At 36.8% G+C, this 15190-nt stretch overlaps 1 protein-coding gene across 2 annotated transcripts in view; it reads left to right on the top strand.

Moving 5' to 3' along the window:
• ANK2 (ankyrin 2) overlaps window positions 1-15190 on the top strand; it is a 767321-nt gene that overhangs the window by 174875 nt on the left and 577256 nt on the right. The gene's annotated exons all lie outside the window — the stretch shown is intronic.

The following is a 15190-nucleotide window of genomic DNA, read 5'->3' as shown; positions in this document are numbered from 1 at the left end:
CTATTTATTCTTCTTTCTCTACTATCTATAATCCAGACTTTAAAACAACCAGCTTTCATAATTTAAATTGAAAACCTGATATTAGGAATAACATTTCTATAAACAAATATTCAGGATAATATTAATACACACACAATGATTTTGTGAATTTGGCAACACATTTTCAAGATGCATACCCAAATTTACAATTTTGAGTACTATCTGATAATCACAGGACCGGAATAAATCTTCAAAAGTTGTATTCTTCTTTTCCGTATTTTGAGAAGATATTGCCTTTAAAGTGATCCAGAATGGCTCATTGAATGAATGAACTAATTTAGGATAGAAGTTGTCATCTCAATCATTTATCAGTTGAAACATACGTTTATATCCATTCACACCTAAAATTTGAGGAAATTCACAAAAAATACAGATAGAGCAAGGAATAATTTAAATTTAAATTAAAAATAGAGAAGACAGAGTACACAGATGATTCAGTGGTAGTATGCTCACCTTCAATGCAGGAAATCTGGGTTTGATTTCTGAATCATGCAATCTCCCTTACTCACAAAATAGGTAAGATAACTAAGGCAAATAAAACATAAAGATCAAAAAATAACATGGATGTAGGAATGAACCTAGTTCTGAAAAATATATATCATCAAATCTTATGCATTTGTAGGAGAAGCCTATTAAATTTAATAGAAGCCAAAGAAGGAAGCAGTTGATTATTTGATTTTCAGTGTCCAGAAAATTATAATCAGTCAGGCTCTCTCAGATGAAGCACAGCTATTTCTGGAATTAGGACCAGAGAGAAATTCCTCTCATGGGATCTTGGAAGGAGTTTACTGTATAACGTAGGGAACAAAGTGTTCATCTCATCTTTACACTAAACATGGCAATGCATTTCAGAGGGAAATTTGTTATATTACCTTTGGTTTAAACTGATAGTATTCCCACTATCGTGAAATAACCTTGGTAAGGAGTGAAGCTTTAGAAAAGGTAAATGGTGATTCGTGAAATCCTGTAATGCTAACAGAATTATAGAACAGATTTCAAACATAGTTTTGGAAGATCTGTACTTAGCAATTAATGTGAGTATAAAATATCACTAGCAGGTAAAAGCAAAAAATATGGAGTAATGCAACATCTATTGCCTAATTGTTAGCATAAATAAATTGTGGCCAATTAACATAATCAATTTTCTGAAGATAGTGCTCAAATATTAATGAGCATCATATACGTAAGTACATGCCTTTTCTCTTTGTGTATATATATATGTATGTATTGCCTTTTCTCTTTGTGTGTGTGTATATATATATATATACACATACATATATAACTACAGAATGTAGCAAATAGGAGTAGTTATTGAACAACAGGGACAAAGTCAAAGTACATATTTCTTCCATAGGTTGCCATTTAAGGTCCTTTTCTATAAATGGAAAATCTACTCTAGTGGAAGTTCACAGATATCCCAGAAAATGATGACTTAAAAAGAAGATGTATGAAAAGAAACCAGTTAAAGAAGAGCATACACCTGGAGCCTCCTTTTGTGGAGGCGAAAATTGGATGTGAATATTATAATTGCCCGAAAGTAACAGATGGAAATAGTGTGTCTTCTGGGAAATTAACCACCACTTGCTTTTCCTTTTTGCCTATATGGCTTTTATACCACTATCATGTAACTGAGGTACTACCAATATCAGTTGGAAATACATGTCAGTACACAAAAATGTATTGAAAAGGGTTCACAAAATGGATTTTCAAAAGCTATTTTTAAATTGGGGGAATTTTCTTGAGGTGTTATTTTAATATTAGAGGTTCTGGGTGGGCCACAGTGGCTCAGCAGACAGAGTTCTCGCCTGCCATGCGGAGACCCGAGTTCAATCCCCAGTGCCTGCCCATGCAAATAAATAAATAAATAAAATAAAAATAAAAATACCACTCCTCCATTCACCTTTTAGAGGCTGTTGTTCACGGCTGTGCTCCTTGAAGTTTTCTTTCTCTCTGTTTCTGGATGATTTCATTTGTCTTCATGCTTCAACTATTGTGCTTGTGACCCTGCATTAGTCAGGGCAGGCCTACCGTGTTCACAGAGAGGTAGCGAGTAATTCTGCTCCATGAGTTTACCCAGGAACAAAGGTTTCCTTTCTCTTGTTGCTTCACCGTCTGCATGATCCAGAGTTGTTTAACAGTGCTATGTCTGTGTTTCAACCCCCAGGAAGGTGGTCAAGAATATCTTTTGAAGGGATAGAGAAAGGCGTTGTAGACAACAGTCCCTCTCAAATGGCATAGACAAGGATGTAGTCACATGGCCACAGGTAGCTTCAGGGGAGGGTGGAAAATACAGATACCAGGTGTATGGTGACATACTTTGTGAAACTGTTGGTTTAATAACTACAATGAAAAAAGGGAAGGGAAATATATAGGCAAACTTAGTGGGCTCTGCTAAAATATCTTCAGTTTCACTCTCCAATGCTCCAGATCTATAGGTCTGGCTACTCTGTAATGCCTTCTTTTGTGTGTATTGCAGGAATCTCAAACTCAACATATCAAAACAAAAACTGTTTTCTCATCAAAACAAACAAAACAAAACTGTTTTCTTCTATGCTTATTGCTCGTACTGCTTTCCCTACCTTAAGTTAGTGGCATCACTAGTCATTAGCTTGAACCAACAATCTCAGTCTTTTTTTTTTTTTAATATTTAAAAAAATATATTTTTATTGAGCTATCTTCATATACATAACAGTCCATCCAAACTACATATCCATCCAAAGTGTACATATCATCAAAAACTGTATTGATCACCATGATCGTTTTTAAAACATTTGCATCACCCCGGAGAAGGAAATTAAAGGAAAAAAGAATAAATTCATACACCCCATACCCCTTACAGTTCCCTCCCATTGACTACTAGTATTTCAATCTACCCAATTTTTTTTGCCCCTTATCCCTCCCTATTATTTATTTATTTTTGTCCTTATTTTTTTACTCATCTGTCCGTACCCTGGATAAAAGGAGCATTAGCCATAAGGTTTTCACAATCACACTCACAACATACAAGCCATATAGTTTTACAGTCATCTTCAGGAGTCAAGGCTACTGGAATACAGTTCAACTATTTCAGGTGCCTCCCTCTAGCCTCTCCAATAAACTGTAAACTAAACAGGATATTTATATAATGCATAAGAATAACTTCTAGGATAACCTCTTGAATTAAATCTCACAGCCACTGAAATTTTATTTTGTCTCATTTCTCTCTTCCCCCTTTTGGTCAAGAAGGAATTTTCCATCCCATGATGCAAGGGAGATTTACACCACTGGGAGTCGTGTCCCACATAGTGGGGAGGGTGAGTTCACCTGCTGAGTTGGCTTAGAGAGAGAGAGGCCACGTCTGAGCAACAAAAGAGGTTTACTGGGGTTGATTCTTTGCATAGCTTCTCTTTTGCAAGAGCAAGTTTCATAGGGGCGATCCCCAAGATTGAGGGCTCAGTATCCTGAATTGGTTTCCTCTCTGCTTGTGAGAATATCAGAATCTGCAGATAGGGGAGATGAATATTACTCCCTTCTCCCCAGTCCCAAAGGGGCTTCTATTTTTTCAGTCACATGGTCACATTGTAAAAGCTATATACTTATACAATTGTCTTCAACGATAGAGGCTACTGGAATACAATTCAACAGTTTCAGGTACTTCTCTCTAGCTACTCAATACACAATAAACTAAAAAGGAATAACTGTATCATCCATGAGAATAACCTCCAGGGTAACCTCTCAACACCATTTGAAATCTCTCAGCCACTGAAACTTTATTTTGGCTCATTTCTCTCTTCCACCTGTTGGTCAAGAAGGCTTCCTCAATCCTGAAATGTGAGGTCCCAGCTCATCCTGGTATTTCCTGTCCCTCATTGCCAGGGAGATTTACACCCTTGGGAGTCATGTCCCATCTAGGATGAGAGGGCAGTGACTTCACTTACTGGGTAGACTTAGAGAGAGAGAGGCCGCATTTGAGTAACAGAAGAGTTTTTCTGGGGGTGACTCTTAGGTATAATTATTAATAGGCTTAGCTTCTCCTTTGCAGGAATAAGTTTAATAGGGGTGATTTAGGGCTCAGCCTATTGAATTAGATGTCCCCACTGCTTGCAAGAATATCAGGAATTCCCCAGATGGGGAAGTTGAATATTTCCTCCTTTCTCCCCAGTCCCCTAAGGGGACTTTGCAGATAATTTTTTTATTCTCTGCCCAAATTACTCTGGAATGTATTGGGGCATCACATTAACCTTTGCCAAATAAACAAGATCTTATGCCCTGTATGAGTTTCCATGTAATTATAGTGTTCAGCAAAACTGACCATACAAGTTGAATTAGATAATGCACTACCCAAAATATATATTTTGCACCAAATAAATATCTCTCCCTTTGGTCTCACACAGAATTTGAAGTTTAAAAATATGGACCATATCATCCTTTACCCTGTATTCTGATTTATATTAGTCCTATCCAGATGAGCTTCATTCATCTCTCTAGTGTAAGTCTGATAATTTTTTAAAAAACAACAACAAACACACACGAACATTCTTGGCATTTGATCATTCCATTCTTGGTATATAATCAGTAACTCACAATATCATCACAAAGTTGTATGTTCATCACCATGATCATTCCTTAGATCATTTGCATCAATTCAGAAAAAGAAATAAAAAGAAAAAAGAAAAAAACTTATACATAACATATCCCTTACTCCTCCCTCTCATTGACTGCTAGTATTTCCATCTACCCAATATATTTTAGCCTTTGTTTCCCTTATTTTTTTCTATAACCTTTACCACTCCCTTTCATTGATCACTAGCATTTTGATCTACTAAATTTATTGCAACATTTATTCCCCCTATTATTTATTTATTTTTAATCCACATGTTTTACTCATCTGTCCATACTGTAGATCAATGGAGCATCAGACACAAGGTTTTCACAATCACACAGTCACATTGTGAAAGCTATACTAAGTCTGATCATTTTTTTAAATTTATGAAACATAACCACATATAAACACAAACATTCTTACCATATGATCATTCCATTCTTGTTATGTAATCAATAACTCACAATATCATCACATAGTTGTATATTCATCATCATGATAATTTCTTAGAACATTTGCATCAATTCAGGAAAAGAAATAAGAAGACAACAGAAAAATATTCATACATACCATACCCCTCACCCCTCCCATTCATTGATCACTAATTTCAATCTACTAATTTTATTTTAACAATTGTTCCCTAGTATTTATTTATTTATTTATTATTTATTTTTAATCCATATGTTTTACTTGCCTGTCAATAAGGTAGATAAAAGGAGCATCAGACGCAAGGTTTTCACAAGGTCTGATGATTTTTTCAGCTTTTTAAACAGTTGCTGTATGTGGTAATGCTGACTTTTCATAGCTTCAGAGCTATAACTGAGTTTCAGGTGTCACATAAATCCCCCAAATTTCAGGGAGTGACCAAGTTACAAATAGCTCAGTATCTCAGAATTTAGAAATAACAGTTACAACTCCAGTATAGATGTGACTGCTGTATGAGCATACAATCTAAGACCCTTTACAATAGGCCCCAACCTGATCCCCCATGTTCTCGACTTCAGTTCTCAGAGTTTGAATATTATAGTTAGTCCATATGAGTGAGGCATGATAATATTTGTCTTTTTGGTTCTAACATTTTGTTCAACATACTGTCCTCAAGGTTTGCTCACCTAGTGGCATCCTTCACAAGCTCCTTCCTTCCTGCAGCCCCTCAGTAGACTGTTGTATGTTTACACCATGGTTCTTGGCTCTTCCTTCTGTTCCTCATTTGTTGTACCCTTAGGTATCCATTGTGATTTGCTAATGCTACTACCATAAACACCAGCGTGCAAATGTCCATTCATCTCTCCACTCTCAGTTCTTCCAGGTATCTACCTAGCAACAGGGTTCCAGGGTCATATGGCAAACCACCCCCTCCTATCCTCCTGTGGAACCACCACACTGCCCTCCAAGTGGCTGCACTTCTCAGTTTCTCTATTGACAGTGAATAGGTACACCTCTTTCTTTGCATTTTGTCTAGTGTTTGTTTCTTTCTGTTCATTTTTGAACAGTTTTATTCACCCACCATACAATCAAATCTAAGTAAAAAAAACCAGTGGTTCCTGGTATAATAACATAGCCATGCCTTCATGATCAGAGTCTATATGAAGACATTTCCTTTACATTTGCAAATAATCCCATGGCTCTCTCCCATGTCCCTAGTTTGTTGACATTTAGTTTTGGCATAATGCCTTTGTTACATTTAGCGGAAGCATACTGAATTGTTACTGTTGACTGTAGACATTAGTTTACATTAAATGTCTTTTTTCCTGTATACTATCCTATTTTCAACACCTTGCAATATTGACATTTGTTCTCCCTCATGCAAAACTGTTAATCACCATTATTCTCCACTCTAGGCATTCCTAAGCTATACTGTCTTAGTCTTTATACTCTATCTTTCCGTCTGCTGTCATTTGTGCCCCCAGACCTTCCTCCACAACCATATTCACATTAGGCATTCAGTGTACTTATACTACTTTTCTGCTACCATCAGGTAGTATTGTGCTATTGATTTCTGAATTTTTACAGTCAATCCTGTTGCAGATTCTGTATTTCTTCAGCACCAAACGCCCAATCTCTACCCTCTTTCTATCTCCTGATAACCTGTGTTCTTAACTTTAACTCTCAAAGTTCACTCATTAATGTTAGTTCCTTTTAGTGAGAACATATAGTATTTGTCCTTTTGTTTCTGGATAATTTCACTCAGCATAATGTCCTCAGGTTTCATTCTCATTGTTACATATTTCATGACTTTATTCTGTTTTACAGCTGTGTAATATTCCATCATATGTATATGCTACAGCTTGTTTAGCCACTTGTCTGTTGATGGACATTTGTACTGTTTCTATTTGTTTTTTTCATTGCTTGTGCTTTGGGTGTAAGGTCTAGGAAACCACCTCTTATCACAAGATTTATAAGATTTTTCCCTACATTTTCTTCTAAAAGCTTCATGTCTTAGCTCTAATATTTGGGTCTTTGATCCATTTGATTAATTTTTGTATAGGGTGTGAGATATGGGTCTTCTTTCTTTCCTTCTCTTGCATATCGATTTCCATTTCTTCAAATCTATTTATTGAAGAGGATGTTCTGTTCAGTTGGCTTGGCTTGACTGCCTTATCAATGATCAGTTGTCCATAGATAATAGGGTCTACTTCTGAACACTCAGTTTGATTCCATTGGTCAGTGTATCTATTTTTATGCCAATACCATACTGTTTTCACCTGTGTAACTTTGTAATATGCTTCAAAGTCAGGCAGTTTGAGATATCCCACTTTATTTTTCTTTCTCAAAATATTTTTCGCTATTTGGGGCACTCTGCCCTTCCAAATAAATTTGGTTATTGATTTTTCTATTTCTGCAAAGTTGGTTGTTGGAATTTTAATTGGTATTGCATTGAATCTATAAATCAATTTGGGTAGAATTGGCATCTTAACTCTATATGTCTTCTAATCCATGAATATGGCGTGTCCTTCCATTTATTTAGGCCTTCCATGATTTATTTTAGCAATTTCTTATAGTTTCTGTGTATAGGTCTTTTCTGTCCTTGGTTAAATTTACTCCTAGATATTTGATTCTTTTGGCTGCAATTGTAAATGCAATTATTTTCTTGATTTCCTCCTCAGATTGCTCATTACTAATGTACAGAAACACCACTGATTTTGGAGCATTGATCTTGTATCCTGTTACTTTGCTGTACTCATTTATTAGCTCTACTAGCTTTGTTGTAGATTTTTCAGGATTTTTCACATATAGTATCCTGTCATCTGCAAGCAGTGAGAATTTTACTTTTTCATTTCCAATTGGGATCCCTTTATTTCTTTTTCTTGTCCAGTTGCTCTGGTTTGAACTTATAGCACAATGTTGAATAACAGTGGTGACAGTGGACATCCTTTTCATGTTCCCCATCTTAGGGGGAAAGCTTTCTGTCTATCCCCATCGAGGCTGAGGTTATATATTCCCTTTATCATGTTGAAGCAGTTCTGTTCTATTCCTATCCTTTGAAGTGTTTTCATCAAGAAAGGATGTTGAATTTTGTCAAATGCTTTTTCTGTATCAATTGAGATGACCATGTGTTTTTTTCCACTTTCACGTAATGATATGGTGTATTACATGAATTGATTTTCTTGTGTGGAACCAGCCTTGCATACCTGGAATAAATCCCTCTTGGTTATGTGTGTAATTCTTTTAATGTGCTGCTGGATTCGATTTGCAAGAATTTTGTTGAGGAATTTTGCATCTATATTCATTAAAAAAATTGGTCTGTAGTTTTCTTTTCTTGTAGTCTCTTTGTCTGGCTTTCGTATTAAGGTGATGCTAGCTTCATGGAATAAACTGGGTAGCTTTCCTTCCTCTTCAATTTTTTTGAAGCATTTGAGCAGGACTGGTACTAATTCTTTCTTGAGTGCTTGGTAGAATTCACATGTGAAGCCATCTGGTCCTGGACTTTCCTTTTTTGGGGGAACTTCTTGATGACTGATACAATCTCTTTACTTGTGATTGGTTTGTTGAGGTTGTCTCTTTCTTCTCGAGACAATGTTGTTTGTTCATGCCTTTCTAGGAAGTTGTCCATTTCATCTACCTTGTCTAGTTTGTTAGCATAAAGTTGCTCATAGTATCGTCACATTACTTCCTTTATTTCTGTGGGGTCAGTGGTTATGTCTCCTCCTCCATTTCTGATTTTATTTATTTGCATCATCTCTCTCTCTCTCTTTTTTTTTTGTCAGCCTAGCTAAGGGTCCATCAATTTTACTGATTTTCTCATAGAACCAACTTCTGATTTAGTTGATTTTCTAAGTTGTTTTCATGTCCTCAATTTCATTCACTTCTGCTCCAGTCTTCGTTATTTCTTTCTGTTTGCTTACTCTGGGGTTAGTTTGCTGTTCTTTCTCTAGTTCTTTGAAGTGAACAGTTAATTCCTCGATTTTTGCTTACTCTTCCTTTTTGATATAGGCATTTAAGGCAATAAATTTCCCTCTTAGCACTGCCTTTGCTGCATCTCATAAATTTTGATATGTTGTGTTTTAATTTTCATTTGCCTTGAAATATTTACTGATTTCTCTTGTAATTTCTTCCTTGACCCACTGTTTGTTTAAGAGTTTGTTGTTTAGCCTCCATATATTTGTGAATTTTCTGGCCCTCTGCCTGTTATTGAGTTCCAGCTTCATTCCTTTATGATCCAATAAAGTGTTTTCTATGATTTTAATATTTTTAAATTTATTGAAACTTGCTTTGTGACCCAGCATATGGTCTATCCTTGAGAATGATCCATGAGCACTTGAGACAAAGGTACATCCTGCTTTTGTGGGGTGTAATGTTCTATAAATGTCTGTTAAGTCCAGTTCATTTTTCATGTTATTAAAAATCTCTATTTCTGTATTGATCCTTTGTCAACATGTTCTATCCATTGATGACAATGGGGAATTGAGGTCTCCAACTATTATGGTAGAGGTGTCTACTCTCCCTACTGTGCTGTCAGCGTTTCCCTCATGTATTTTGGAGTGCTCTGGCTCAATGTGTAAATATTTGTGATTGTTATATCTTCTTGTTGAATTGTTCATTTTATTAATACATAGTGTCCTTCTTTGCTCTTTTAATTGTTTTACATTTGAAGTCTAATTTGTTGGATAATAGTATAGCTATCCCTCCTCTTTTCTGGTTGTTGTTTGCATGAAACCTCTTTTTCCAGTCTTTCACTTTCAATATTTTTTTGTCCTTTAGTCTAAAATGAGTCACCTGTAGACAGCACATACATGGATCCTGTTTTTTAATCGATTCTGCCAGTCTATGTCTTTGATTGGGGAGTTTAATTCAGTAACATTTAATGTTGTTACTGTAAAGGCAGTACTTTCTTCTATCCTTTTGTCTTTTAGATTTTATATATCATATCTAATATTTTTCTCTTTTTACCTTTACCAATAGTCATCATTTCTACAATCTTCTCCAGACATCTCTGTCCTCTTTTTTCTTATCTGCCCCTTTTTTTTGTAAAGCTGTTCTCTTGGTCACAAATTCTCTCAGAGACTGTCTGTCTGAAAATATTTTATTTTCCCCCTTGTGTTTTTTTAAGATACATTAATCATTTTTCTCCTTTTTTTGTTGAGAGATCTTCACAGATACATTCTATACATTGTGTACAATCAGTGGTTCAAAATATCTCCTTGTTTTTGAGAGACACTTTTACTGGGTAAAGAATTCTTGGTTGCAAGTTTTTCCCTTTAAGAATGTTAAATATATCATACCAGTGCCTTCTCACCTCCGTGGCTTCTGCTGAGAAATCCACAGATCTTACTGAGCTTCCCTTGTATGTGATGAATTGCTTTTATCCTGCTGCTTTCAAAATTCTCTCTTTGTCTTTGATATTTCCCAATCTGATAAGTAATTGTCTTGGAGTAGGCCTATTTGGCTGTGTTTTGTTCGGGGTGAAATGTACTGCTTGGATCTGTAATTTTTCAAAAACTTTTTATTGTATTAATATAATGTATACAAAGAAAGGAAAGAAAAAGCAATAGTTTTCAAAGCACTCTTCAACAAGTAGTTACAGGACTGATTCCAGAGTTTGTCATGGGCTACCATACCATCATCTTAGATTTTTCCTTCTAGCTGCTCAAGAACATTGGAGGCTAGAAGAAATAAATATTTTTTTATCATCACAATTGAATTTTTTTGTGAAAAATAACATATATACAAAAAAGCAATTTTTTTTTTACATTTCTTCTAGTATGCCTTTCATTCCCATAAATTTTGTGATTTGCTTTTTCAAACTTTCAAGTTCTTTTTCTTCATGCAATGTCTTCTTTATATCCTTCACCTCTTTTGCCATATCTTTCCTCATCTATTGATTTGATTTTTGATGAGATTTTGCATGTCTGTTCAATCATCCTGAATTAGTTGTTTCAACTCCTGTATCTCATTTGAAATGTTTGTTTGTTCTGTTGACTGGGCCATATCTTCGATTTTCCTAGTATGACTTGCTATTCTTTGCTGGCATCTAGGCAATGATTTCCTTAAGTAGTTTATTTTGGAGGTCCATTTCACTCTTTTACCTAGGGTTTTCTTGTTTTATGACTTTGTTCTCTATCTTTTCTTTGCTATTCAGTTCAGTTTATTCTAGACTTCTAGCATAGGTTCTGTTTAACTGATCAGAATTTTTCAGCTCTTGTTTTTCTGTTTCTTGCCCTTCCTATGTGGAACCTTTTTTTTTTGAGGGAGATCTCCTCATATATAATCTTAGTCAGATTTTCCTATACCAGACAGGCCCACTTCTCAGGAGGCTAGAGTAGCCAGTATCAAGTTTCCCTGAGGGTGAGACCCAACAAGTTGTCAAACTTTCCTATGAAGCCTCTAGAGTCTAGCTTGACCAGCATGTGGCACTTGCCTGCCTGACGGTTCCCACCAGTGTTGTGTTGTGTTTCCTTTAATTTCAGCAGCCTCTCCCTGCCAGTGGTATGGGTGAGACAGAGACTGAAGTAGAAGTGGCCTTAAGTTGTTCCATTTTCCAGTCCCTGATGCCTGAATTCCTCGAATGAGGGCTGCTCTTGAGGTGGGTCTTGCCCCCTTTGGGGGAAGCTATACCCTTTAGGGAATTAGCCCCATTCACTTGACTAGTTACTTTGTCTCTCAGACATACCTTAATTCTGCTCTTGCCCAGGGCAATGCTGGAGCCTGAGAGTGCTTGCAGTTTTATCTAATGAGCTGTTAAGAAAAAAAAGTCTTTTCAGAGCTGGACCCCTGTTCCCCCAGTTTCCTAATCAAGAACTGGAGTTAGCTGTGCCTCTATGTGTCCTAGGTTCTATGTGCTACCTTTCCTTGGGGTCCAGACCTTTTTCAGTATTTTGTACTGTTCAACTCAAAAAGCCTCTGTTTTTTTTTTCATCAACCTTGCCCTCTCTCTGCCAGGGTGAAAACTCCTGGTTCCTTTAATGCTTACTCCAGGTTTATCTGTGCTTGGTACCTGTATTCAACCATTAAAATTTGTGAATTAATTCTGAAATTGGACTTTGGTTGAGCCCCTGCTACTAGTAAAATCTCTTTATTTTCCCCTTGGGGGACCATGGGACCATCCTGCCATGACCGTGGGGAAGGGATGCCTGTCTCCATGACTTGGAAGACTTACACTTTTGTGTGGAATTTCAGCCATTCCACCCATTCCAGACTGATGTACAATTTGTGTATGATTCTGATATCCTCCCAGCAGTTGTTCCTTACAGTTCCTGGCTATTTGCCAGCTGCTCTGGAGGATGAACTAAATTCCACACCTTGGTTTGCTACCATCTTGCCCTTCCTCCTCAGTCATTCTTGATTTCTCTTTATATATCTTACTCCCTGTGCTGGTTTGAAGCTATTATCTACCCCAGGAAAGCTGTCCTTTAAATTTCATTCAGTATTACTGGGTAGGATCTTTTTTAGTATTTCCATGGAGATGTGTCTCCACCCATTCAAGGTGGGGTTGTTTACTAGACCCTTTTAAGAGGGAACCATTTTGGAAAAAGCTTGAGAGCCACCAGAGCCACCAGGGCCACCAGAACTGACAGAGCCAAGAGAATGGACAGAGCCTGGGGAAGCCATTGAAGAAGCCTGGAGAAATAGCTAGCAGATATCACCCTGTGCCTTTTCAGCTGATAGAAAAATCCTGAATATCATCAGCCTTCTTGAGCTAAGGTGTCTTTCCCTGGATGCCTTAATTTGGACATTTTTGTGGCCTTGGAATGGTAAACTTGCAATTCAATAAATTCCCCCTTTTAAAAAGCCATTCTCTTTCTTGTATATTGCATTCCAGTAGGTTTTTACAAGCAAATACATTCCCTCAGCAAATCTGACACCAAGTTCTATATACATTAATTCTTCAACCCTTCCTGTCACCGCTGATTCTGTCTTTCTAAAAATTTCTATCTTGTATCATTTGAGAAGCCCACTAACTATTCTTCTGCCATGAGTCTTTTCCTTAGACACTTGTCTTCTACCGAGCCACCATATTTATCTTTCTAAAATACATATGATGATATGTTTCCCATTCTTAACACTGTCTCTGCACTTCCTACCACAGGTTTTCTATAATATTCTTTGAAGATATGGAGCTCTTTTTTCCCCTAAAATAAATTGCACCAAAAAAAAAAAAATGCAACCCACTGTGAACCATAGTTTTTACTTAGGTTGGATTGTATGATGTGTGAATAAAATGCTTAAAAATGAACCGAGAATACAAGTGCTGGAGAAAGTGTGGAGAAAAAGATGTACCTATTCTGTTGGTAAGGAAGCAGAATGGTGCAGCCCCTCTGGAGGGTGGTGTGGTTGTCCCACAGGAGGCTGGGGTGGGGTTGCCATATGATCATGCAACCCTGTTGCTAGATATATACTTGGAGGAATTGAGAGTGGGGGCATGAGTGGACATTTTCACACTGGTGTTTATGGTGGCAGTGGTTGCAATTTTCAACTGATGGATGGAGGTGGCCTAAGGGTACATTGACTGAGGAATGCAAGAGGGAACTCTGGTGTAAATGTACAATGGTATACTGAGCAGCTGAAAAAAAGGAATGATGTTGTGAGGCAGGTCACTAGGTGAATGAACCTTGAGGGCAGTGTGTTGAATGTAATGTCTGAAACAAAAAGACAGATAATATGCCCCACTCATATGTATGAACTATATTATACAACTTGGAGAATTGAAGTTGAGAGCATGGGTTATTGGGTTGTGGCCTATCATAAAGTTTCCTAGATTGTAGCCTCTTGCAGCAGCCACATCTATTCTGGAATTCTGTTATTTCTAAATTCTGAAATGCTGAGCTATTTGTGTATAACCTGTTAATTCCCTGGAATTTTGGGTATTTGTGTGACACCTGAGACTCAGAATTAGAGCTCTGTCATTGTGAAAGTTAGCATTACCCCATACGGCAACTGCTAAAAATGTTGGAAAAGTGATCAGACTTCGACTGGAGATACGAATGAAGCTGATCTGTATAGAACTAAGATAAACCAGACTAAAATGTAAAGGATGACATGGTCCATATTTTAAAACTTCAGCTTCTGTGTGACACCAAAGGAAGAGATGTTGATTTGGTGCAAAGTTTATATTTTGGGTAGTACATTATCTAATTAACTTATATGGTCAGTTTATTTGAACACCATAATTACATGGAGTCTTAAATATGGACTGAGATCCTTTGGTTTGAAAGTTTAGTGTGATGCCCCAATATATCCCAGAGCAGTTTGGGCAGAAAATAAAAAAGTACTTGCAAAATCTCCTTGGGGAACTGGGGAGAAAGGAGGAAATATTAAAATTCTCTATCTGGGGAATTTCTAATATTCTCACAAGCAGTGGGGAAACCAATTCAGTACACTGAACTCTTGATCTTAGGGATCATCCCTATGAAACTTGTTCTTGCAAAGGAGAAGTTAAACATACTTGTAATTATGCCTAAGTGTCACCCACAGAGAACCTCTTTTGTTGCTCAGATATGGCCTCTCTCTATGTATCTATTCAGAAGGTGAACTCATTGCTCTCCCCCTACGAGGGACATGACTCCCAGTGGTGTATATTTCCTGGCAATATGGGACATGATTTACCAAGGATGAACCAGAACCCAGCATCATGTGTTTGAGAAAGACTTCTTGACCAAATGAGGGAAGAGAAAAATGAGACAAAGTAAATTTTCAGTGGCTGAGAGATTTCAAACAGAATTGAGAGGTTATCTTGGAGTCTATTCTTATGCATTATGTAGATATCCCTTTTTGGTTTATGGTATATTGGAGTGGCTAGAGGGAAGTACTTGAAACCGTTGAACTGTATTCCAGTAGTCTTGATTCTTGAAGATGATTGTGTAACCATATAGCTTTTATAATATGACCATGTGATTATGAAAAGCTTGTAGCTAATGCTTCCTTTATCCAGGCTATGGGTAGATGGGTCCTTATAAAAAATAAGGACAACATATAAATAAATAATGGGGGAGAGATGGGTTAAGAAAAAATGGGGTAGATTGCAATACTAGTGGTCATGAGAGGGAGGGGCAAGGAGTATGGCATGTATGAGTTTTTTTCTTTTTTCTTTATATTTCTTTTTCTAGAGTGGTGTAAATTTTCTAAAAATAA

The sequence above is a fragment of the Tamandua tetradactyla genome, chromosome 24 (genome assembly GCF_023851605.1).
Source record: "Tamandua tetradactyla isolate mTamTet1 chromosome 24, mTamTet1.pri, whole genome shotgun sequence".
Taxonomy (NCBI): domain Eukaryota; kingdom Metazoa; phylum Chordata; class Mammalia; order Pilosa; family Myrmecophagidae; genus Tamandua; species Tamandua tetradactyla.
This window is presented reverse-complemented; position numbering and strand designations above follow the sequence as displayed.